This window comes from Cryptomeria japonica, chromosome 3 (assembly GCF_030272615.1).
Source record: "Cryptomeria japonica chromosome 3, Sugi_1.0, whole genome shotgun sequence".
Classification (NCBI taxonomy): Eukaryota; Viridiplantae; Streptophyta; class Pinopsida; order Cupressales; family Cupressaceae; genus Cryptomeria; species Cryptomeria japonica.
In genome coordinates, this window is record NC_081407.1 from 108,052,395 (window position 1) to 108,080,115 (window position 27,721).

A 27,721-nucleotide genomic window follows, 5' to 3' on the forward strand; every position below is an offset into this window, starting at 1 on the left:
AAAGGAAATACATATAGAGAGAGAGAGATATAGGTAATACAAAATAGTTTAAATATTGATAACACCCACAAAACAATAACCAGTGGCTACAAGAGACGGTCATTAAAACCCCAATACACAATAAAGCAGCCCCAGGTGCCAAACCCTAGGAAAAAAATTAATACACCCAACTAAAAAAGCAATAGACACTGGTTTGAACACCTCCACATGATACAAAAAATGGTATGGTAGATCAGTTCAAAACAAGGGACTCAGATTCGCCTTTTCTCAGACATCAGTGCAACAATGCAGGGCTGCAGTGGCTGTTCAGAAATCATCTAAACAAAGCCAGGCTGCCATGCCATTACACTGCCAGTAGCACAATAAGCCTGTTAATAGCATTACATTATTATTAATCATCAATGTCCCATGACCCTTCGTTCCCCTTAATCCAACAAACAACTTCATTGAGTATCAGGCAGGGGGAAAATCACCGGCTTGAGGGAGGAGGCCCTGTTCCTCTCTAACTCAAGCCTCAGACTTAAACTAATGATTGCCTTTATGTTCGATGCAACGAATTTTATAGAGCAACTATTTTTTGAAATGAAGGGTGCCCCCGCGCTCCGGATCCTCTCTCCTAGCGTGGTCCCCCTCCCTGCTCCGTCTCTCTCTCAAATATAGATCTATACTTTGGACAAGATGGAATGCCACCCACATCAAAACACATCTAAGGAATTTTTAGTCATTGAAACAATGTTAAGACTGCATATTTTCTAGGGTGTATTTGGTTGTCAAAACAATGTTAAGACTGCATATTTTCTAGGGTGTATTTGGTTGTCAAAACAATGTTAAGACTGCATATTTTCTAGGGTATATTTGGTTGTCAGTGGCTAATTTCCACATAAAATGGTACTGCAAAAAAAAATTAGACTGTGTTTTTATTCTTGCTTTTTTGTGTTTTCATGGTAATGGAGATGCAGATCATGAAGATTTAGGTATGAAAATTACATGAAATTTTGTTGTGTTTTGCGGATTTTTAAAACTGTAAAGAGTGTTATTTTGTGTGGAGATTAGCCATGTCATATTTGGTTGGTCAATTTAGAAATAGGTAACTTTAAAAAACAAGTGATTTTAGGTTTTCTCATGTTGTAGGGAGATGATCTAATAGTTAAACATCTTAATTTTGTGCTTCTCAAATTTTACGTGGAAATTTCAAATCATTCATATTTTTTACAATAGCTACCTTTGCAATTCCCCTACTTATAACTATGGTTTTAGGGCCACGTCAACATGTTTTTTTGCCAAGGTATCCAAAAAGGCCCCATAAAAAGTGAGACCGATACTTATGCACTAACCTATGCAAAAATTTCAAATCATTCTCAGTCTTTTACAACAGCTTACTTGGGAAGTCCCTTACTTATAACTATGGTTTTAGGACCCCATCATCAAATATGATGCCACATCAGCATGCTTTTTGCCAAGGTGTCCAAAAAGGACCCAAAAAAGTGAGACCGATACTTATGCACTAACTCATGTTTTATTAGTGCACTAAATCCAATGCAAAAAAATTCAAATCATTCCCATTTTTTTGTAATAGCTTACTTGGCAAGTCCCCTACTTATAACTATGGTTCTAGGGTCACATCAACATACTTTTTGCCAAGTTGTCCACAAGGCCCCCAAAAAAGTGAGGTCGATACTTATCCACTAAGTCACGTTTTATTGGTGTGTTGATGTGGCATCACATGATTTGTTGTTTTTTAGATCTATGGAATACATTTCATTCAATTGTGAGTAATAATCATCACCACTAACAACTTTAAAGTCACAACTATTGATGCAATATTGTTAGAAAATATTGGACATTAAGTCAACAAGTGCTATAACAACTATTAGAATGCACTCAACTATAGGTCCTCTCCCCTAGCAAGTCCAATGAATTTTGTTGTGTCTAATAAATTTAGTGATGTTAGAAATATCATTTAAGGATAAAAAAAAAAAAAAAGTTAATTTTAATGAGACATAAATTTATTTTTATATAAACTTATTTTTCACCTAGAAACTGATTATTATGATGTATATAATAGTGGTTGTGTCATTAAATTATCAACAGACTTAGAATTTGATTTAATGAATTAAATGTATTTGATTCGATTAAAAAGATTAATTTTTTTTATTTTTATAATGGCAATTTCCAACATGCACCAATAGAAATAAAGGTAAATGTCATTTTTTTATAATTATATACAATAGAAAATTAAATATAAACTATAGAATTGTTGCTCAATTTTTTTTAATTCTATATGTTTATTGGTAAATTAATAAAAGATATTGAATACATTAGTATTCGTCATCAAAGATTAAAAATATGTATATAGTAGATTAAAAATGTGTAATTATTTTTTCTTTACCCTTTCTTTTTGTAAAATTATTTTATATTAATAAAAATAACTCATGGCTACGGCCTATTATCAAGCAAAAAAAAAAAGTGTAATTATTTACTAACCTTTGTTAAATATTGTTTTTTTATTGTTAATTTGAAAAAAATAATCTAATAGATGTAAATTTTAATTATTTTAATCACCATACCTCATATTTTCTCTATTTCAGTTTTTCAACAAATTAAAATTGATTCGTATATATGAAATAAATCATTTGTATTCATTGCCCACAACTTTTTAATAAAAATAATATCATTTTATAAGATAAGACGATAAATAAAATAAAAAGGTGACATGAAAATAAGTTTGCACATTTAAAATATTTATAATCAAAATGAAAAAATAAAAGATTACATAACTTACATCATACTAATAAGATTGTTCACAACTTTCATCCAATAGAATGGTAGATAAAGTAATTTTGATATTTTAAAATAAATTTGAGAAAATGTATAAATTATAAAACTTGGTCAAGCCATTTTAATTCTAGCATCCTATTGGTTCATTTGTTGCCAACTAATAAAACTTAATGAATGTATAAGTATTCCTCCTTTAACATCATCTCAAGAGAAGAATAAGCTTTTCAAACAAATAACCAAACATTACAGAAGAGGGTCTTATAGTGGCAACTAACACAATCATATAGTGGGTATATGAGTTTATTAAAGTATGGTCTGACTGGTCTCCACTATATACATAGAGTTGGTGCAATATGTCATGCACTCAGCCCGATTGAAGTGTTCAAGGGGGTAACTTAATGTCCTAAGCAGAGACTTCATTTAATTATCGACCAGGGGCATATCTTCAAAGATGGTGTTGGCACTATGTGTAAAGCAAAGGGGTTCCCAAGCTTCCTATTGTTGCATGAATGAAAACACTAATGAAAGCATAAACAGTGTTGGAACTGCAAACTATATGATATAACATTTGTTGCAAGTGACTCAGCAGTGGCTACAAGTAACAATTAATGATATGATAAAGTGACAATTTGGTTGCAACCAAGACTCTAATTGTACAAATAATACTAACAAACCATAATAATAACTTAATAGAAAATAATAAACTAACAACAATCTATCTACTACATCCATAAATAAACTAAGTAATAGAAAGTGACCCTTGCTTGATGAGTGCAATCTCTGAGAAGTAACAGTATGCTAATTCTGTTAGAATCCAAGAACACTGAGAGGGTGGGGGGGGTGAATCAGTGTTCTGCCGGTATAATCAATTTTAACCTTATCAACAATGCAATTCAATAACCGGTAAACATAAAAGAATATAACAACAAATAGAAATGAAGCAACCACAAGAGCATACACCATAACACAAAGATTTATATGTGGAAAACCTCAAAGAGGAAAAAGCACAGTGGGATTGATGACCCACAATATCTATCCACTGGCCAAATGAATAAATATTACAATAGGGATCTGCACTTGCAGGAAGGCCAACAGCCTAGAGCACACTGTTCATCACAAAAGGAGCCTCACTGACCACAAACACCAAATATGGAGTTACAAACAAAATTCTAAACTCTGAAGGTGCATCTGCTATGCTGGATGAGTTTCGATTATAGCACAACCTATACTAGTTTTCACTGTGTCCTTCTTTACCGGTATCTTTCTTCGCTTCCCAAACCTCTAAACCAATATCCAAGACCGACTACAGAATATTACATTCGCATTCTATTAATCAAGATTGCTCGCACAATATCACATCACCATATTCCAATACATTACATGTCATTGCCAAAATATCCTAACCGAACTGACTTAAATACCCTTCCCAAACATAAACACAAATGCCTTACGTCGGCTTACAATGATATTACAATTTATTTGCATGTCGGCCTAAAAAAAAAAAATTCATTGAACTTCGAGACCAATGCCTTTGATCATTGTCATGTAGACCTATCAGATCAATCTCCCATGTCGACCTCATATACCGGTTCCTAGTTTGTCAGTTTCCCTTGTCTATCGGTGTCGGATGACTTGCATGTCGGTTGCCAAACAATGAATACCAGTTAGTATCAGTTAAGTGACCAACCCAAAATGGTGTGTGTTGCCATCAATGACAACACAACTAAATCGGATGAGTGTCAATTGCCAACAATCTCCCCCTTTGGCATTGATGGCAACACTCATGTGAAAAATGGATCGCTGAAGTGTTGTTCTGGTTCCCTACCAAAAACTCCAAAACTGATCTCAAAAATAGTTGAAAGACTGCTCCCCCTGAGCTATACATTTGGGTAAAAGCACAAAACTGTGTCACATTTTAGGCTAACTTATCAACACAAGTGAATTTAAGTAATTCTAACTAAAAATTAATTTTAGTCAAACATATGGTCTATATAGATTCATTATAACTAAGTTATTTATGGACCGCAACTTTTCCAATTGGAAGTGTCTACTAAATGTGTATTTTATACCACTTTGGGTCTAATTGCCAAAAAAATAAAAAATTAAAAAACTCGATGTGTCAACAACTCCTACTCTTACAAATAATATTTTTTTTTAAATGTAAAAATACCCTTTTATAGATCTAGAAGTGAATTTTCCAAAACATATATCTTTTTATATTTTAATTCATTTTTTATATTTGATATTTTATTTTTATTGAAAGTAGGTCATCAGCCCTAAAATATAAGGTTGATTGTCTTGTCAAGGAAAAATACTAAAATTTATTTAAAACTTTTGAAAAAAAAATGATGCGGTAGAGAAAGGAATATATGTCAAGATGATATAATTATTTTCTAATTTGGATAAATAATTAAGAAAAAAGTTGGTGGGAATTTGAAAGAATTATATTTCAGCACACACAACTTTTCAAATTTATTGAAAAATATATATTTATAAAAAATAGTTAAAAATACATCCATGCACTAAAGTTTCAATTTATCAATATACACAAAAAAAATTAAAATTTACTAATTAAAATGTGGTGGGTTGTGTAACTTCAATTTCAACATTTTATCAACAACTAAATTATAGTGTTTACTTTATAAAAAACTACATTCAAATAATTTTTTAAAATTTTGTTAAAATTACAAAAATAAAATAGACAAAAGAATATAAATTTTTATTAGTTTACATCATTTCAAAATTCAAAACATATATTTCAGTGTTTATTGATTTACTTAAAAAAATTGAATCAGCATTGCCCATTTCCTTTATAAAAGTGTGACACAGCTTTGTACTTTTACCCATTACTTCTTATGTCCCAATCATTTTTCACATCAACCTCTCCCCCTTTGACATCAATGACAAAGTCGGGGCAAAAAAAGAATAAGAAATGAAATTCTGTACAAACCAAAATGTGATTACCGGATCTAGATATACTTGAAAATATCCAAGTAAGCACCCTTCAAAAATACTAAGTATGTATCCCAACCTGTCTTCAATGTGCTCAAAATGGATACAAAACCATTAAGAATATATGCATGAAGCTCTTCTTTTTTTAGGTCTGTCGGTGTAGGTTTTTAACCACTCCATTGTAATCTTATTTGGTTCATCGCACTCAACTCTGATCATCAATGCCCATGTGATTTCTCTCATTCCTGATAGAGCTAATATAATTCCCCTCATTCTTGATCTTTCCTAATATAGGATGTGAGTGCTTTCAACTATAAATCCCTCACATAGAATAAGGTGTTTCAGGTAGTGTTATAGGCGACTACCAAATTGTGAAGATAAAACTCACACATATAGTCTTGTGTGTCTGGAATGGCTTTAGAATATGCAATCAGAAATGACCTCGGTGATAAAATAGAAATGGGTGAATTACTTAACAATTGGCTAATTTGAAAATATAAGAATTTCTCCTACAAATCCAATATGCATACACTTGGGCAGGAGGATGGCAACTTCTACATTGACTGGCTAGGTTAGTAAATGTTCCAGATTAACGATCGACTTCTTGACCTCTGTGCTCTTCTCCTCTAATGTTGCTTCATACTTGTCCTGGAGTGTTTGTCATTACTTTTCCCATTGGATCTTATTCCATTCAAATTTTAAATGTAGTCTCTATAAGGCAAAGCCAAGAGTAACTGTGGTCAATGGTATTGATGCATCCTTGTCTTTTACAGTAGGGTGTCCTTTCTTTTGCAACTTTATAATAGCCAAATTAGCTAAATTCTAATCGTGTTTATAATTCCTACACCTTAACTTTTAACCATTTCTCTCTTTCTTTATATTCAGTCAGTTACTACTCCAAAAAAATTCTCTTTTCTAAAGCCACTTGTAGATTCTTTTTCTCATCTCTCCTCTCTAGAGTATATTTAGGACCAATGAAAATTTCAAGAGCTACTTCAGTTTCATTGCCACCACTATATTCTTCCATAGGGAGAAGGATTCCATGTTATTTTGGGCTAGATGTCTTAGTAGGTATCTTTCTTCATTCCCAGTTCTATGATTAGAATCTACTGATCAAGTTTCCCTTGCACTTCTCTAACAATTTCCTTTTTAGGTCTCCCTATTTTTGAACAAATTTCCCCTCTCAAAATCAATGTCCTCTAGATGTGCAGTCTCTTGTGTAGGAGTATCTTATTTAAATGAAGTTTTCTTTTTGGAGAGACGAGTGGAATGTCTCTCTGACCTCCATTTCTCTCGACACCCATTTTCCTTTGGTTTCATCTACTTAGATTGTTTTACAATTTTGGGGGTCTCAGATTTTTCTTTAGATTTTTTCCTTTATGACCCTCATATGGACGCTCTTCCTAGACTCTTCTATAACCCTCTACCTCTTTGTAAAAGGTTTTTCACTTGTAGATTCAATCCTTGACTTTTTATGTTTTAAGGTCGAGGAGGAGACAAACTCTTTTCTTTTCTTTGTAGAAGACCTAAGATTGTGTTTTGATGATGAGGAGGGAAATTTCCCAGAGTATGTAGGTGTTTCTAGTGATGTTATAGGTGAGGCTATTGTCTCACTATCACTAGTATTCTCACGTTATAGTTTCTTTCCCTTGGATTTCCTAGGGTGTATCGTAGATGAAGAAGGAGATGCTACATTTTCCTCATTAACCCATGAAGCTTCCCTTACAAGGGTTTCAACTTGTTCTTCTTCTCTTTCAACTCTTCCACGCCTTTTTCTCTATCCTCTCTCTATTCTAGAAAATTTCTCAAAATTATATTATAGATGTTGTAGTCACATAAATTTGTCCAGCTTAATTAAATAAATATTCGCTATTTATTTGATTAAAAATCCACTAGCCATCAATTAATTAAATTAATATTTAATTAATTCATCCCCAAACATTCTTCTATTAATTAAATAAATTATTCAATTTATTTTAATTAAATCATTAAATCAAATTCACAATCAATTAAATAAATAAAATCTATTTATTTAATTAGAATCCCCTTTTCCTCTTTTAAATAAATTAAATAAAACATTTATTTAAATCATTATCCCCCCCCACTTGCATTTTCCTACAAATGCAACTTGCACACATTTATTGAAATAAATGAATTTTTATTTTAATAAAATCCTATTTTCCCTCACCCACCAAATCCACTTGCAAAATCTAATCCCCTTCTAGATTCTTATAAACCCTTCCTAATTAGCCTAATCCATCCTCTAAACTTTGTCACATCCCTAAGCAAAGGGAAGTCACTTCTCAAAACCTCAAAGTCTTTGATAACCATTAAAGGCTTCAAGTCTTCAACCACTAAATGGCTCAAAGTCTTTGATAACCTTTAAAGGCTTTCAACCTTCAACCACTTAATCCCCAAAGTCTCCAATAACCATTAATGGTTAATTCAAACCCTCCCACATGGTTAAAACATTTGTTTTGACTCAACCTCTATCCAACCCAAAGGTCTCATCAGGCCATTAATGCTTTGACCATGATTATCTCTTAAACATTTGTACAAAGGTTTATCCTTGGATTAACTCTTAATCCAGTGGGTAAGCTTAATTTAGACTTGACCCTTAGCCTTTAGATAACCATGAGGTCTTCTCAGGCCTTTAATGCCTCCAACTCCTTTTCTCAACCCAACCCTATGTTGACACTTGTCACCATTTCATTAGTGCCAATTGTGCACATGGATCCCCAACTTTCAAACTCAACCCTTGATTGAATCTTTCAATCTCAACCATCCATTGCTCCATTTTTCCTATAAATAGAGCCCATTCCTTCACAATCCAGATCCTGAAAACTTGTATGCATCTAAGCTATAGACATTTTAGAGAGCATTTTTAGCATAATCATCTAATACCTTGTTATTTTGGTTAAAATACATCATTTTAGCATCAATAGCATAGCATTAGCTTCTCATTTCATATTCGAAGCTCAAAATTACAATCTCAATCCTCCATAAGCATCCATAGTGCAAAAAGCTGCTGAGAGCTACACTATTTTGGAACTTGGAGAGGAGAGGAACAAGGGAGAAAGGAACTAAAACCATGCTAAGAGGCATTTGGAGATGCCTCGTTATCTTTGCTTCTTTAGTTAGATATATTAGCATGTTTTTAGCATCTCTCTTGGTATGCCTTTTTAGATTAGTTTTTGATTGACTAACACTGACAATCTAACGTTTTTGTGTCTTTTTTGTGTTGTTGATCATTCACTAACCTTGTGCCATTTAGGAGGGCGTCATTTGGTGAACCCGACGTGAATCGAACCACCAAAAACATCTCATTTTTTTTTCTAACTAACATGTTTGATTGTTGAAAGTGTCACACAGGTTGCGCTTTAGCGCTATTGAACACGTTCTGGCGCTATTGACACTTTTTCTTTTAGCGCTATTGCTCTTACAATAGCGCTATTGTAAAAATTTCAGCGCTTTTGTCACTATTCTAGTGCTTATGTTCTTCTTCTAGCGCTACCGATGATCTTTTAGCGCTTTTGACTTTCTGTCAGTTTTGTTATTTCAGCACTTATGTGTGAAATAGCGCTTCTGTTTAAACGCAGACTAGCGCTATTGCAACAGAATGTTGTAAAACTCACTTTGTAACCGAAAAATTGATAGTCTTAGGCTTGTGGAAGCCCCCCCTTTTGACATAGATTTTACTAACTATTCATTGTTTTTGCAGGTTTAAAAACTCATCACTAAAATCACAAATTTTCCTTTAGTGCTCTTAAAACACTTTTAAAAAAAAACAAAAAAAACAAACAAACATTTACTTCCATTGCTAGTTAGGATTCATCTTTATTTTGGTGCTTAAAATCAACACAAAAATTTTCTTTCTTGCATCAAACTTAAAAATCACAATCCACACTTCAATTTTTGGACAAGTAAAAAGAACAATCAACTTGTTTCAAAATTTTTGCAAGCGATTTACTTCAAGCAAAACGTGTTTTTCATTAAGTTGACCAGGATTTTCGAATTCTAGATTACAAAACACATTGCCTTTGAAGTTAAAACGAACACCATGGCTGTTGGAGCAACATCTCCAAATAGTTAGATCACATTTACAAATGATGGATTAAAAAGAACAAGTGAATTTCGTGTTTGACATGCTTGTGCAAAAAAAGTCGGCTGAGTGGTCCTACCTCTAACACACACTATCCTCTCTCTTGGCTTTCGTGGTCCTAGGTGCAAGAGAAAAGTGTTAGTAACACTCAAAATTTTATCTTTTTAAGAGAGGCCTGCCAAGGGATCGATACTCTTGGGAACGACCTCGAGCGGTAAATCCTTCAAGCCGCTATAGAAATCAGGTGAGAGCGAAAGCTGTAGCCTTGGGTATAGCTGTTCCTACAGTGTAACTGGCCGAAAGGACAAATGGGCCCCACCACCAGTTATAAGGCTCTTAAGTGAGTCACTGCAGAATGAACTTATGTCCAAAAACATCGAACATGACTAAACACCTTTAAGTAGTAGCCCACCCGTTCTATTGATTGAGAATATTTGCGATATAATTTAGTGCAAGAGCATAGATGGTTTTGCTCCCAAGATACTCACCATACATATTTCCTTGAGTAGAAACATAGCTTTTTGAAAAGTCACTTGTGGCTTGATAAAAGTGGTGAGTCCCCCATCATAGGGATCATCTATTTGTTATGCTCACGCAAGACTTAGTATATCACATCCTTACCTGCCACGGCGGGATTCATAAGGTATGTAGTACCAAAGTCAAAGAAATATCAAGATGTGGGCTAAATTTATCACAACTGGCCATTTGACCTTAGGGATAAAAAGTGTTTGAAGTGTGTTCGTTTTACAGACCAAGTGCAAATTGAGCCGACTTCAGGCTTTGGAAATACATCTTAAAATACATCTAAAGGAAGGGTCATATACAAGTCCAAGGATTGGGTTAATCTAGACCCATACTCATTTGTGCCTTTGGGGCAACATTCTTGTGTTTGTGTGCTTGCTTTGTTTTCTTGTCAAAGAAAAATCAGAAAATCACTTCCCAAAAACAAAGTATTCATCCAACCAAATATTTGTCAAAACAACCAAAAACATCAAAAACAAAGTGCAAACAACAAAGAGTCAAAATTTTATGACCATTCTTCACGTCTTGCGAAAGCAGAAGTGTCATCAGAATATCAACTTGAAAAGAAGACCATTAAGCTCAAAGGCTTTAATCAAAAGAAGGAAGTTCTTCTATATCAATCGACAAATCTTTGTCTCACATAGAGTCTTTCTACATCGTATGCGTCTCTACCTTCAAGGCAAAACAAACGAATTTGATTCAGAATTTTCTGAACCGAAGAGCTTTTATGCAATATAGAGCTTTGAGTTATCACAAAAATCAAGGAGGAAAGATTAATCCAAACTTCTTCCCAAACATTTGTATCACATACAACACAGCTCGAGAAGTACCACCAACACCCGAAAGGGAAGAGATAGAGTTTGTCCCATTTGTAACACAGAGTTTTTATTGAAGTTGAAAACATTTTCATCCATCATCTCACTCATACATCATCATTTCATCATCAATCCATCCCCAACTCTCAAAACATTAAGAGGTTCTTGTCCCAAAATTCTCTTTTAGATATTGCTTGAAATCAAACACTTCACATCACTTTTTAGATTGTTTCTACATCTAGGATAAGCTCATCCTAAGAGACACATCTACGCAGGTTAAAACCAGTTCATGAGTGAATCCTCTCATTACTCCCCTCAGACTTTGATCTTGCCCAATTAAGACAAGCATCAGAAAGACAAAGTCGCCATGAAGAGGAAAGAGATAGAGATCACATCAGATATAACATTCCTCGAGGTAACCCACCACCTCCTCCTCCAAATGAAATGGAGATGTTGCGGCAACAAGTCGAGAATCTCGCCCAACAACTTCATAGTGGTGTCAAGACTAACCAATTCTCACTCAATGACATCTGTCCCTATCCTTTTGATAGGAATCTTTACATGCCACCATTTCCTCGAGGATTCGAAACACCCAAATTTGAGAAATATAGAGGAAAGGGGGATCCCCGCGATCATGTCCGAGAATTTCATTCCGCTTGTCTCGAAGTAGCATATGAAGACACATACCTAATGCGCCTTTTTCCCCAAAGCTTGGGAGGAACAACCACATCATGGTTTTCCCGACTACCAGGTGGCATTAGAACATTTGAGGAACTTATCCAAAAATTCCTCGCTCATTACTCTCATAACATTGAACGCGACATCACCATGGCTGATCTGTGCAACACCAAACAAAAACCAGGTGAACTATTCTCAGTATTCCTGCAACGATGGCGCCAAATGTCTAGCAGACGTTCTCTTCAGTTACCTGAACGAGAACTAGTGGAAATATTCATTTCCAACTTAAACGAAGAAATGGAATTTCACCTGGATATCAAAGACACAGACTCTTTTAATGATATGATCACCAAGGGTTTGAAATGTGAAAGGGCACTCATCAAGAAAGGACTCATCAAAATCTTTAATGAACCAAAAGATGGTCCTCGCCCACGCTTCAACAGCGATAAACCAAGCTTCTGGAATAAAAACAAGAATGTTGTCAATGATGGGGTTGTGGATGCCAGGACTATACAAAATGCACAACCTGTGGTTTGGTTTGCAGGACAAAATCCTCCACCTCAGAATAACACAAACATTCCTTCCAATCAAGGTCGCATCACATCTCACGATGAACCAAGACCTCGTCAGCAAAAACAGAAACGCACATACACTCCCTTAGGGGAACCCATTGAAACAGTGTTGCGACAACTCATTTCTCAAAATTTGGTCACTCTACCTAAGCTATCAAACTATGAGCCTCAAGTCAAACCGACATGGTGGAGAGATACTGAACACTGTGAATTCCATCAAGGAAGAGGACACAAGACAAGTAATTGTCACCGATTGAAAGATCTCATTCAGGATCTTATTGATCGAGGAGAAATTGAAATTGAAGGACATGACCCAAAAACAACAAATAATGATCATCTGATGTTCAAAAATCCACTTCCATCCCAAGATCAAAGGGGTCCTTCCACTTCCAGATGAGGTCCTGATACCACTGATTATATGCAAGCTGCGTATAATTACACTGTCAATCATCTGTATGATGCCAATGAACAAATTGCAACCATAACATTCAAAAATCCCAACTCGAATTGCAATGTTGTTACGCGTCGCGGCAAAGTTACCATCAAGGCAGCTCCACAAGGCACCACCTCCATCCCAAAGCAGTACAATCTTGTGGAACAATTAGACAAAACCCCTGCGCTTATATCCATTTTAGAGCTTTTGCGCCTATCACCCTCTCATAAAACTATCTTGGATCAAGCACTCCAAGAGGCGTCAGTCCCTGCAAGTCTGAATACGGACCAATTTCAAGCCATGGTTGGAAGTCTAAAGTCATCACCTTGTCTCACTTTTTCTGAAAGTGACAACTCTTCCTTCCAACAACCACATAATGCCTCACTCCACATCGAAGGATTCATTAACCAGCATAGGATCAAGCGAGTCTTGATCGATAATGGAGCAGGCCTAAATATTTGTACACTGCAGTTGGTCACAGCATTGGGATATGCGGTAGAATCAGTGGATCCTCGTCAGAAGATCACAATCAAAGCCTATGACGATGCGGAGCGTTCATCCAAAGGAGCTGTGGTACTACCAATCCGAGTGGGCCCCGTGGTAAAGCACATCATTTGTCAGGTTCTGGACCTTCCTCTGCCATACAATCTATTATTAGGAAGACCTTGGATACATTCCATGCAAGCCGTTCCATCTACCTACCATCAATGTATCAAGTTCCCACATAATGGTGTAGAGATCACAATCTTGGGCGATGCAAATCCCTTTGCATTTTGCCATAATATCAGCCATCAACCAGAGATTACCGTTCCTAATAATAAACAAGCCATTTCCTCCACATCATATATAAGTCCCGCCTCTCTTGCCAGTTCAAACACCACTATGCCCAAGCAAGAAAAGCTTAAGATGAAGATCGCAGAGGAAGGTCCTGGGGAATATAACTTGAGTCAACTCTTTTGTGTGGGACAAATGCCCACTTCTCCTAGAACTCATGGTAAACCACAGCAGGTACTCCAACAACCACTAAACATACCAGCATGTGCCTTGATGCCTTTCGTTCTTGGAAAGAGTCAAGAGGAAGAAACACAAGATGAGGACCTGGCGGAATGGATCTATAAGGATCCCATCACCACTGACATACCGCGAGTTACACTTCCTACGGAACAGTATGGCAAAGGTCTCCTCATTATGCAACGAATGGGGTATGATGGTCATAGTGCTTTGGGATATTGCAAACAAGGACGACATGAACCCCTGCTGCCAGAATTAAAGCCCAAAGGTAATACAGGCCTAGGATTTGAGAAAGAAATCTTTCCTAAACTCAGATTCAAAGGAAAACCCAGCAAACCATTATGTCAACCTACTGCAAAAAGGACACCTTTTATCATTAAAGCAGCCTCAAGCACCATCCCAACTGCCCCACTGAGGCTCAAAACCCCAACACAGCCATCACCAATGCCACTCATCCCACCAAACGAACCAGTAATCCCATCAGCAACACCATTAGCAGCAACAACTGTATCAGAACCTGCAGCAGCATCTATGGCACCAGTAGTTCTAGCAGAAGCCATTGAGTCAACATTACCAATACTCCCCGTACCAGATCCTTTAATCCCCATCGACCTTCCTGCAGCACCAATCATTACAAAGGTACATCAACCAATCACACCTGCAGTATTTAACTCAAAGGACGTCCCAGTATGGTATAGTAATCGGATGCTGGAAAGTGATTCAGAGACCGACTCACATGAATGGGAATTTGATTCGGTACAGCTTAACACTTCGGATGAGGAAGACACATCGCCACCTCCACCACGCAAAGACATCCCTATTTATGGAGAAGCACAGATAAAGACCACTTGGGTTCCTGAGCTGGATACGTCTTCCACAGACCCTACGTCTCATCCTACGCCTAATTCTGACAGGGAAAGTACCATCAACGATCTTCACCATAACGTCTTAACCCTCACTGATACCTCTAACGAACTTAACCTAGTCGATGAAATAATGCTCGTTGTCCACCCTAAACTCATCGAATGGAACCAACCAAATCCCCCATGTCTTGACTTCTTCCAAAACGATGAGGCTATCATTGACTTTTTGGAATTAAGGGATACCCTACCAAGCGGGGATCACAAAGCTGGATTCGCCATTGAACTTAATAGCGCAGCATACTTCGGGGCGGATGCCAAACCTTTCAGCTGCAAAAATATAACAATAAAACATGGATCTTCTAGTGAAAACCACACTGTGGCACTGTTTGATCAGACAAAAGTAAAAAGAAAGAGCGTATCCAACGGTGAAAACCTCTCTGAGGCGCCTAAGGATGAAGGGTTTGACATTCTCCCTGATAGTACACAACAGGAACGATCAACAATTCTCATCGAGGAAACCAAAGAGTACAATGTGGGGACTCCTCAAAATCCTCATATCATACATCTGGCATCTCTTCTCACTCCAGAGGAACAGCCTAAATTTATAGAGTTCTTCTGAAAGCGTCAGATCAACTTCGCATGGTCATATGCAGACATGCCTGGGCTTGATCCTGATTTAGTCATGCATCACCTCGCTGTAGCAAAAGGAGCCAAACCTGTCAAGCAGAAGCTTCGTAAGATGCATCCTCAGATTGCAGTGATAGTCAAAACAGAACTCAAGAAACTCCTAGATGTTGGCTTCATTAGGCCAATTGATTATGCAGAGTGGATCTCCAATATTGTGCCTGTCGGCAAACCCAAAGGGGGCATCCGCATTTGTACTGACTTCAGAGATCTGAATAAGGCATGTCCTAAGGATGACTTCCCCCTTCGAAATATCGACATCATAGTGGATCTGACAGCAGGACATGCCATGCTTTCACTCATGGATGGCTTTTCAGGATACAATCAGATAAAGATCGCACCAGAGGACCAACATAAGACAGCCTTCACATGTCCATGGGGCACATATTGCTGGAATGTAATGCCTTTCGGTCTAAAGAATTCAGTAGCAACCTATCAAAGAGCAATGACCACCATCTTCCATGACATGATGCATACTATGATGGAAGATTATGTGGATGACTTACTAGCAAAATCACTCACTAGAGAAGGTCATTTGGACATGTTAGAGAGAATCTTTGATAGACTGGAACAATATCATGTTCAGCTCAACCCAAAGAAATGTGTCTTTGGAGTAACCTCCGGGAAGCTTCTAGGATACATTGTCTCAAGCAAAGGTATTGAGGTCGACCCAGCAAAGGTAAAAGCAATCATGGACATGCCACCTCCAAAGAATATCAGTCAGCTAAGGACATTACAAGGGCGACTTCAATCCATCCGAAGATTCATTGCACAATTGGCTGAAAGTGTCACCCATTCACACACCTGCTACACAAGAATATCCGTCTTCAGTGGGATGCTCGATGCCAGCAAGCATTTCAAACGCTTAAAGACTATCTCATGAATCCACCATTGTTGATGCCACCAGATCCAAGTAGACCGTTGTTACTCTATATCTCAGCAACAAGTACAGCATTGGGTGTACTACTGGCACAACATAATGCAGAAGGCAAAGAGTGTGTTGTATACTACATCTCTCGCACACTAGTGGGCTATGAACTCAATTACACACCTATTGAGCGAGCTTGCTTAGCAGTAATCTTAGCAGCTACTAAACTGAGGCACTATCTGTTGACACACAAGGTACAACTCATTGCAAAGATTGATCCACTCAAGTATTTACTCAGCAAAGCAGCATTAATATGTCGCTTGGCCAAATGGGTGATGATTCTAAGTGAATTTGACATCGAGTACGTGGACCGTAAAGCTATCAAAGGGTAGGTTATTGCAGATCAGTTGGCTGATGCACCACATACAGGCGATCATCCTCTTATTTCCAATTTTTCAGATGAGGAGATATTCATGATCACAACAGCACAACCATGGAAACTATATTTTGATGGTTCATACACTAGGCACGACTCGAGGGCAGGCATTCTGTTTATCACACCTCAAGGTGACAGCATCCCGAAGTCTTACAAGCTCACATTTCCATGCACAAACAATATAGCCAAATATGAGGCCTTGATCACAGGACTCAGGCTAGCCATACAATGGAGATTACAAGAACTGCAAGTATATGGCAATTCCCAACTAGTCATTCGACAAGCAACAGATGAATATCAAACCAAAGATGATAAAATCATGCCATATAAGCAAATGGTGGACACTCTAAAGACATCATTTACTACTATCACTTTTGAGCAGATACCAAGAGATCAGAATCGAGCTGCTGACACTATGGCTACCATCGCATCTCTCTTAGATCTTCCACAGAATTCAACACGCTACGAGTTCTTGGTAGAACAGCTTTGGATCCCCACTTATGATATCCCTGAATCCGAGATGATATGTAGCCTTGTCGGTTCTGAATCCCCATGGTACGGTGAGTTCTACACCTATCTCCGCGATCACACCCTTCCTCCCAACCAATCAAATAACCAACGTAAAACCTTCATTCGCCAAACTGCTCGATATACCATTATTGCCGAAACCCTATACCGACGCGGTCTTGATGGTACTCTCCTTCAATGTTTGGAACAAGGTGAGATAACAAAGGCTTTGGAAGAGGTCCATGAAGGAATTTGTGGGACTCACTCAAGTGGTCCGTCACTAGCCAAGAAACTCCTGTGCAATGGATACTATTGGCCATCTATGGAAAAGGATTCCTACTACTTTGTCAAAAAATGCAAGAAATGTCAAGTTCATGGCGACCTGATACATGCACCAGCACAGGAACTGCAACCAATCACAACACCATGGCCTTTCTGTCAATGGGGTCTTGACCTTGTGGGTAAAATCCATCCATCTTCATCCAATGGCCATAACTTCATTATTACCGCCACCGAATATTTCACAAAGTGGATCGAAGCTGTTCCACTTACCCAAGTCACCAGCAAGCAGATCGCCTCATTCATCCTCAACTACATCATCTGCCGGTATGGTGTGCCCATGTCCATCATCACAGATAACGGTCTTCCTTTCAAAAATCAAGATGTCCGTGAACTTTGTGAGAAATTTCACATCCAACATCGCTTTTCCACTCCCTATTACCCACAAGGCAATGGTTAGGCCGAAGCATCAAATAAAAACATATTAAGAATCCTCAAGAAGACAGTCAATGATGTCGGTCGTGATTGGCATGTTCAATTGAATCCAGCACTATGGGCATATCCAACTAGCATTCGAACCCCTACAGGTGCAACCCCTTATTCGTTGGTCTATGGTGCAGAAGCTATCTTGCCTATTGAGGTCGAGATACCATCATTACGGGTTTCCTTGCACAGTCTCATCGATGATGAAGCATACAGAGTCTCACGCCTCCAAGACTTAGAATTACTTGATGAGAAACGACAAGCTGCATACAATCACCTCAAAGCCTATCAGCAGCGCATGAGCAGAAGCTACAATCACCGAGTTAGACCTCGTACATTTGAGGTAGGTGATCTTGTTCTATGAGAGAATCCTCGCAACCAACCAAACAGAGAACATCAGGGCAAGTTTGAATGAAACTGGCTAGGCCCATATGTTGTCACTGCTGTGTTCGGGTCTGGAGCATATCAGTTGGCTACATCAGAAGGAGAACCGCTTGCAGATCCAATCAACAGCATGCACCTAAAACGGTTTTATACCTAAGCTGTACAGAGCATCAGGCTCCCTTGCATACCAGAAAATACCCAAAACATTTAGAAAAATGTCCTAAAGAAATACAAAAACATTCAAAAAGAGAGTAAAGAAAAATCATGCATCCAAACGGTGAACAACCACTCCGGTGGCACCTTGGGTAAGTACGATGGTGAAAACCTGGCAAGCAGGCGCCACTCATAAAGGCTATGGCTCCATTGTCTTTCAGGCTTGTTGCGATCACCTCTACTTCATACATACATCCATCCATCCACAACCATGGCTTGTTATTTATCTGCAATTGTGAAAGTACTGCATGCATCTTGTGTCCCGCTTTTTCATAAGTCATGACTAAAAACTGGGGGCAATGCCTTTAACCTATTGATGGAAGTGGATTCTACATTGTCTTGTGATTCATTAAGTTCTTCATCCAAACAATCATCAAAAATCCAAAAACATTCAAAAATATCTTGCAAAAATACCAAAAACATTCAAAACAATTCAAAATCCAAAAACATCGAAAATCACACAAAAACATGACAACACCTTGTACATACTCATCCGTGCAGATACCAAGACAAACATTGACAAAATAATCACAAAAGAGACCACTTACCAATCAACCACACAATCAACATCAACAATCAATCTGTCTTCAACAAGGATGCATCCTTCCTTACCAAAACAAAGACAAAGTGACGTTTTCTTTGACAAGAAAATCATGTTAAGCTATCAAATACTTGGTTGATTTTTGAGTACAATCATTCGTTTATCTGTATCAGGATCTTTCAGCATCGTTTTGTTTACGCATTATTTCCGATGAAGTTTTGGGGCATGTACTAATGGTGTCTACGTGGGAAGTTCACTAAGCTACGTGATCTTATGCAAAATGCAATCATAGATCACTACGGCTTGCTGACTACAGTGTATACCTCGACCATATGAGCATGAACTATTACCAAGGATCCTTATTCTTTATTCTTTATGTATATACTATTTGTTTGCAGGTACAATGCTCTTCCTTTGGTTCCTCCTACCTCATCCAAACTAGATAAAGGTTTTTATCTCTTAGTACGGTATGCACTTGTCTCAGGATATGATCAGCCTAAGATCAAGGAGGACGATCTAAGTCATGCATGAAAGGAGATAATCCTTGTCTGTTCCGCAAGCAATACTCAGGTCAACTTGATCCATTATATCAAGTTGCTTGTATTAACTTGCTATATCAAATCCATGTACGGAATACTCAGGTCATCTTGAATCATTATGTCAAGATGCTTGTATTCTCTTCCAACATTTTAAAAGCTCAATGATGAAAATAGAGCACTATGGATCGTCATTTCATCTCATCTGTTTATATATTGCATTCTGTTGCACAGCACCCATCCGTTCGCTCATTTATATATAGGCTTTATATGCAAAATGTGAAAATTAGGCTGGTCTTCGATACAATCATGATCGAGTACTCTGATACATCATCAATGCATCATGCTAAGTCTTACAAACCTTGCATCCCTCATGATCATATCATCCTCGCATTTAGTTGCACCTTGCATTAAAACATTAGTTGCATCTTGCATTAAACATTCATGTCATTTTAAACTATGCATATAGTTCATTTTCTTGACATTTAGTTTTCATTAAAATCATTTGCATCATTGCATCAATCATAAATAATTAGATTCATTCATGGGATCAAATTGTCTTTTGATTGCTTTTAAATCATTTACTAAACATTCATTTAGTATCAATTATCCATTATCATTTTATTATCCTTTATCCTTTATCATTGTATACATTCATCCATTTAGTGAACAAGTACATTCGTTCATCCATTAACTAAGTATCTTATTATGCTCATTTAAGGATTCATTCGCATTGCATTCATTATCATCTTTTCAATTGCATTAAGGTGCAGTTATTAAAACATTAGTTATAGTATCATCCCATTATCATTTGTACCTAAAACATATTTAAAGCATTTAGAAACATCACAATCCATTTGTTTACAAAACATTGGTTCTAATTTTTTTTTTTTATGCATATACATTCATTTAAAACCTTATCATATAAACATTTGTACTTAACATTTTGTTTATCCATATTGCATTCATTTAACACATTATCATATAAACATTTGTACCTTACATTTTGTTTATCCATATTGCATTCATATAACACCTTATCATATAAACATTTGTACTTTACATTTTGTTTATCCATCTTACATTCATTTAACAAAACATCTAGATGCATATTCATCCATACACATCATTCATTCGACCATTGCATTAACATCATCACATAAATCATTTCATCATTATATCAAAATAGGAAACACCAAACTCCTGTTCATATATTATCATAAGCATACATCATCATCATGGCATTACATACATAAAGCATTGCATCAACAAATCAGCACAAAATCATACATAAACCTGCATTCATATGTTAGTATCCAACATCATAAATCATCATAAAAACATGCATATAGGAAACATCTCATCAATGCATACATATACACATATCCATCTAAGCAATAAACTCATCATCCTGCATAAGCATCCATACATAATCAAATGCATATCATCAAAATATGGGATCTCCTCATATATCTCATCTCATATATCAGAGTACAATGAAGTCTACAAAATCGGCTACCAAGAGCCATCCAAGATACAGTCCACAAAATAAATGATACAAATACATCCATGCATGAATGCTCTCTCAAATGCCACTCTGGCCAGATGTTGTCCTCACACCTCCTCCTGCTCCACCACTGGTGCCTGCACCACCTGATCCATCTCTCCGTGGAGGCCTCATCGAACCCCCACTCCCTCCTGCATCTCCTGATCTCTCCCGCCTCAAAGGACCCATCACTCCCCCACTGCTCTGCACCCTCTGCGATCGCTCTGATCTCACCCGCCGCATCTGCGAATAGCTGAGAGCTCGCTGACTCACTGGCACCACCTGCTCATATAACCCCCGCCAGTACTCTATCTCAGCCTGAGCTCACCGCATCTCCCTCATCACCTCCCCTAAAGGTCCCTGTGCTCCAATCCGAACTCTCTCCTGCAGCTCCGCCAATCTCTCCACTGCAGTATCTCTCTCCCACAGCACCACCGTCAGCTCTGACTCCCGTGCAAATAGTTGCACATCCCTAGCTGCCACCTCTGCCTCCAAATCCTCTATCCGCGTCTGCAAGCGCACTATAATATGCTCTCGCAAATCTCCAGTGGCTCCCTCCCCGGTGTCCATAGCTGCCTCCCCTACACCTCCCTCTCCAGAAGTCCCCACCCCTCTGTCCATCAGGATCTCCCTCTCCATCCCCCTCCCACTCAGCTGCACTCCTCTCGGAATCAATGGTCCCTGTGAGATCTGTAGAGGCAGTCCACCTTTCCCTCTCCGCTGGCTCCGCATCCCTAATCCTCCACCTCCTCCTCCTCCATCTCCTCCACCACCTCCTCCACCTCCACCTCCTACTCCTCCTCCTCCACCTCCACCTCCTCCTCCTCCATCTCCTCGACCTCCTGCCCACCCCCGTCTCCGTCCCCTCTCATCCTCAAATGCTGGGATCGGCTCTGCTGGGTCCGATATCCGTAGGATCGGGTGCGCCGCCCGATACTGCGTGTACTCATCTGTAACCCCTGCATCAATGACCCTTGGTCGTAGGTCCCATGGCCTCGCCTGCAGTGTCTGAAACTTTGCTAGTGCCTGATCATAAGGTAGCACTGGACCCCATGCATACCTCTCCTGAATCACCCGTGCATACTCTCCTAATTCGCTAGGCAGTCCCTGCTGCCGTCCAAATTGCCTCATCGCTCTCCCAGGCACCTGTCTCTCCACATGATAGGAGGTCCTCCCAATGAGGAATCGGGTCATGAACACATATGGCAGTACCTCTGCGTCATCTTCCCATGGCTCACACTCCAAGTATGGCCTCCATATCACTGCATCCAGGTCATCCAATGCCCGTCGCCACCACTCCAACTTCCCCAAGTGGGGCTGACTCATCATACTACTGTACATAAACATGTACGACTGATCCACCGCACAGAATCTCAGACTCACCGGTCGAGTCACTGGTCGGTGCTCCCAAGCCCAAATGTGTAGCAGCGTCATGCCCACTGCTAAGGAACCTCTCCCTCGGTACACTACCTCATGGAGCTCCTGATACATATGCGCTAGCATGCACGACCCCCATGCAAATCGGGTCCCCTCGGTCATCATCATCTTGATAACCTGACCCCATCCCACCGCCAACCCATGTGACCGCCTGTCTGGACACAGGAGTCCTCCCACAATCCCGGACAACACTGCTAGAAGTGGCTCATACAGTGCCGCTATATCCTCCCATGCGATCGAGCCATCATCAATGAACACATCCTCATCAAATATCCTCTGTACTGCCACAATCCCCCATGATCTATCATATGTGACTAGCTCTCCTCGAATCGGAATCCATAGGATGCGCCACACATCCTCCAAAGTCACGGTCATCTCCCCCTGAGCTAAATGGAAGGTGCACATCTCGCTGTGCCACCGCTCTGCCAATGCTGTGATCAAACCGTGATTCATACGAATCACGAGCATGTCCATCACCTCATAAAGACCAGTCGCTGCAATACAGTTTATCTCTGCCTGTGTCAATCGGTCTCGCAACCCCTGTGTCGCAGGATGACGCTCGCGTAACTGCAACACGCGGAGATCCTCCTGCACATGGACATTCATCAAATCACCATCAGTTGTTTTGTTTTCAAACTTTCTTAAGTTTAAACCTAGACTATCATCAGATACTTTGATCAAGTATCTTCGGGTCTCAATAGGTAAGCAATCATGGCCACCTAGACTTCAACAGGCATTTATCCTAACAAATGACCTAAGTCTCATCAGGCTGCTATGGTTCAAAACAACTCCCACTTCACCTCGCCATCCATCAATCATTGACATCAAGAGATTGGTCTTCATCCAAACTGGGACATCTTTTTTATCCTAAGACAAAAGCGCTAGTTTTCAAACAATAGCACTACAACTATATCAAAAGCGCTCAATAAGTTATACAAAAGTGCTACAACTACAAAAGTGCTAAAACCCCACTACAATAGTGCTCTTTAAACTCAATAGCACTTAATTAACCTAACAATAGCACTACTTAACCAATAGCGCTAAAACTTGCATACAATAGCGCTAATGCATGGCAAAAGCGCTCAAACCAGGGGACAATAGCGCTATTGCGGCACAAAAGCGCTAATTAATGGAGCAAAAGCGCCAAAACAACAGTTCCAGCGCTCTTGCTCCGACTTAACTTGGATTCAGCTAAAAACCTAGTAGAAATGCACAAAAATTGAGTTTTCGAATTTGCGTACCGCTGGTCCATAGTCATCTGGCCGCTGGAATCGTCGAACTCGCTCGAATCTGTGCTCGGTGATCGGAATCGACATTGTAGTTGCTGCTTGCTCCTCCAAATGTCACTATCAGAGCTCTCGTTTTCAACTGGTCGCGGTCACAAATGATCCTGTTTTCACCCCTTTCACCCCATTTATACCCTTCGTGGTCACCGTAACTTCTCCCCTGCTCATCGCTGTGGTCCCCGTGAACTTCCCGAGCCCCCCATTCCTTCATGTTTCCCCCGTTTTCTTCTATTTTTCACCTGTATGACTAACTTCTTCTCTTCTACCACCCTGCCAATTTTCGTTCTTTTTCGAGAGATCGCCCGATTTTTCGAAATTTCTCGACCCATCTCTCGAGGGGGCATACCACCCATAAAATTCACATTTTATGGGGCATTTCTTCACACCTATTTTTTTTTCTTTGAAACAACGCGATAAACTGCACCGTCTCAAAGAGGGGCAAATGTAGTCACATAAATCTGTCCAGCTTAATTAAATAAATATTCGCTATTTATTTGATTAAAAATCCACTAGCCATCAATTAATTAAATTAATATTTAATTAATTCATCCCCAAACATTCTTCTATTAATTAAATAAATTATTCAATTTATTTTAATTAAATCATTAAATCAAATTCACAATCAATTAAATAAATAAAATCTATTTATTTAATTAGAATCCCCTTTTCCTCTTTTAAATAAATTAAATAAAACATTTATTTAAATCATTATCCCCCCCCACTTGCATTTTCCTACAAATGCAACTTGCACACATTTATTGAAATAAATGAATTTTTATTTTAATAAAATCCTATTTTCCCTCACCCACCAAATCCACTTGGAAAATCTAATCCCCTTGTAGATTCTTCTAAACCCTTTCTAATTAGCCTAATCCATCCTCTAAACTTTGTCACATCCCTAAGCAAAGGGAAGTCACTTCTCAAAACCTCAAAGTCTTTGATAACCATTAAAGGCTTCAAGTCTTCAACCACTAAATGGCTCAAAGTCTTTGATAACCTTTAAAGGCTTTCAACCTTCAACCACTTAATCCCCAAAGTCTTCAATAACCATTAATGGTTAATTCAAACCCTCCCACATGGTTAAAACATTTGTTTTGACTCAACCTCTATCCAACCCAAAGGTCTCATCAGGCCATTAATGCTTTGACCATGATTATCTCTTAAACATTTGCACAAAGGTTTATCCTTGGATTAACTCTTAATCCAGTGGGTAAGCTTAATTTAGACTTGACCCTTAGCCTTTAGATAACCATGAGGTCTTCTCAGGCCTTTAATGCCTCCAACTCCTTTTCTCAACCCAACCCTATGTTGACACTTGTCACCATTTCATTGGTGCCAATTGTGCACATGGATCCCCAACTTTCAAACTCAACCCTTGATTGAATCTTTCAATCTCAACCATCCATTGCTCCATTTTTCCTATAAATAGAGCCCATTCCTTCATAATCCAGATCCTGAAAACTTGTATGCATCTAAGCTATAGACATTTTAGAGAGCATTTTTAGCATAATCATCTAATACCTTGTTATTTTGGTTAAAATACATCATTTTAGCATCAATAGCATAGCATTAGCTTCTCATTTCATATTTGAAGCTCAAAATTACAATCTCAATCCTCCATAAGCATCCATAGTGCAAAAAGCTGCTGAGATCTACACTATTTTGGAACTTGGAGAGGAGAGGAACAAGGGAGAAAGGAACTAAAACCATGCTAAGAGGCATTTGGAGATGCCTCGTTATCTTTGCTTCTTTAGTTAGATATATTAGCATGTTTTTAGCATCTCTCTTGGTATGCCTTTTTAGATTAGTTTTTGATTGACTAACACTGACAATCTAACGTTTTTGTGTCTTTTTTGTGTTGTTGATCATTCACTAACCTTGTGCCATTTAGGAGGGCGTCAGATGTTATCCTAGTTATTAAATTATTTTCAATTAACATTTGGAAATAGATAAGACAAACTTATTTTAACCAATAGAACAAGTAAATAGTGGTGAGACAAGGAGGAGGGTTTCCTCTTTTTTCTATATTCAATGGCCATTATGGTTAACATATGATGAAAAAAACTAGCACGTTAACCAGTCTATTATGACAAAGATGTCTCAACAATTTAAAATGAATAGTATAAATTATGGAATGCCTGCCATTGCAGGTGAAATACATGATGACTTGCAACACGAAATAGATGTTCATTGAGTTCCTTGAGAGGTTGAGTCAAAAGTATCGTTAGGATAGGAAAATTCTTCCTTCATTAACACTGCATCAGGTGATGTTGGGAACTCTTCTCCCATTCTTGGAAGACCGGTAGCTTTTCTAATGGCAACTTTAGATGCGTCCACCCTTATCCTTTTAACAATTGCTTCATTGTTCTTGAAGGTGTCCACAAATTCCTCTATCATTTCACCATTATATTCAATCAGTCATTGACAATAATGCATCCACCCTACTCTCTCAAAGAATGATAATGTATCTACATGTATGAGTAGCAGAGTGTGGCCTGAAAGCTCTTTGCTAATGGGGTCACCACCCATTCTGACTCTTCTCTTACTACCTCTTGTCCTGCTTCTTTTCTTACAATTTGAGATATAATTCCTTCTATTTGTTGCTCAATTTTTTTAAAATCCACTCAATTTCACTCAAATGTAGCTCAAAATTACTTATTTCCACTTGAACATTTATTTACCAAACCAAGTCTCCTCAATAATTATTCCTTTTTACACTTTGTAGGTGAGCTATGTGTGACTGTGACGCCAAGATTGGTGTTTGTATTTTTAGCCAAAATTTTCAACTTCTCGAATATTACCAAACTTTGCAAAATAGATCACATTTGACACACACATAATCAGTCATATCAACTACCCATATATGAGCAATAATGATAACAATACCATTTTCAATAGCAATGTAATGATGGCAAGAAACCCCCCCAAACTTATGGATTAATTTATCCTTAAATTCAAATGAGGGAGGGAGGGTATAGTTGAAAGGAAAGAATTATTTTAATAATATATTAATGTCATTTTGATATGAAAAGCAGAAGTGAATCAAAATTGATAATATCTCCAAAAATTCCATAAATGAAATTTGATGGAAATCATACCTATTGTAATCCTAGCAATAATTTGAAGTACATGCGATGAGCTGGCAAAAGACGATGCAAAAGATATGCATGGCAAGTAAAAAGTTTGAGATTTGAGTGATGTGACAAAAAAGACACTGATGATGGTAGTCTTGAGGTGGTGTGGTGATGCCACATTTAAAATTTGGCAGCATAAATAATGCACATGCAAATGGAAAAAGAAAGTGTTCATACAAATTGTGAAAGAATGAATGACAGCATGTGAAACATTGTCTACTTCTGGTTGCGTATAACTTGAGAGAAGCATGATCTGCATAAGAAATTTGAAGTTCTGATTATGTACAATGAGTCAGGTCCTAGCTTAAAAGTAATGTGTTAGGTCCCAACAACACGTCTTGTTATGTTACTAAAAGAAAAAGAAAATAACACTAAAGTAAACATGTATTGTGTGTGCATGTGACTATTTTAGTTGTTTATGCAAAGGTAGTGGTTGTGGGTGAATGAAAAGGCTTATCTATAGGAATTTGGTGATCCTCTATTGTTATTTGCATGTGTGGAATGGGTTCATCAGATGAGGTGGATGGAGTGGAAGGTAATGAAAATTCAATTAAGTTGGATGAAGGTGGTGATGTGAATTGTTGGTGAAGATTAACTAGAAATTCATCCTTATCCAAAGGTTTCTTTTACAACTCTAACTTATGTCCATTGACCATCAAGT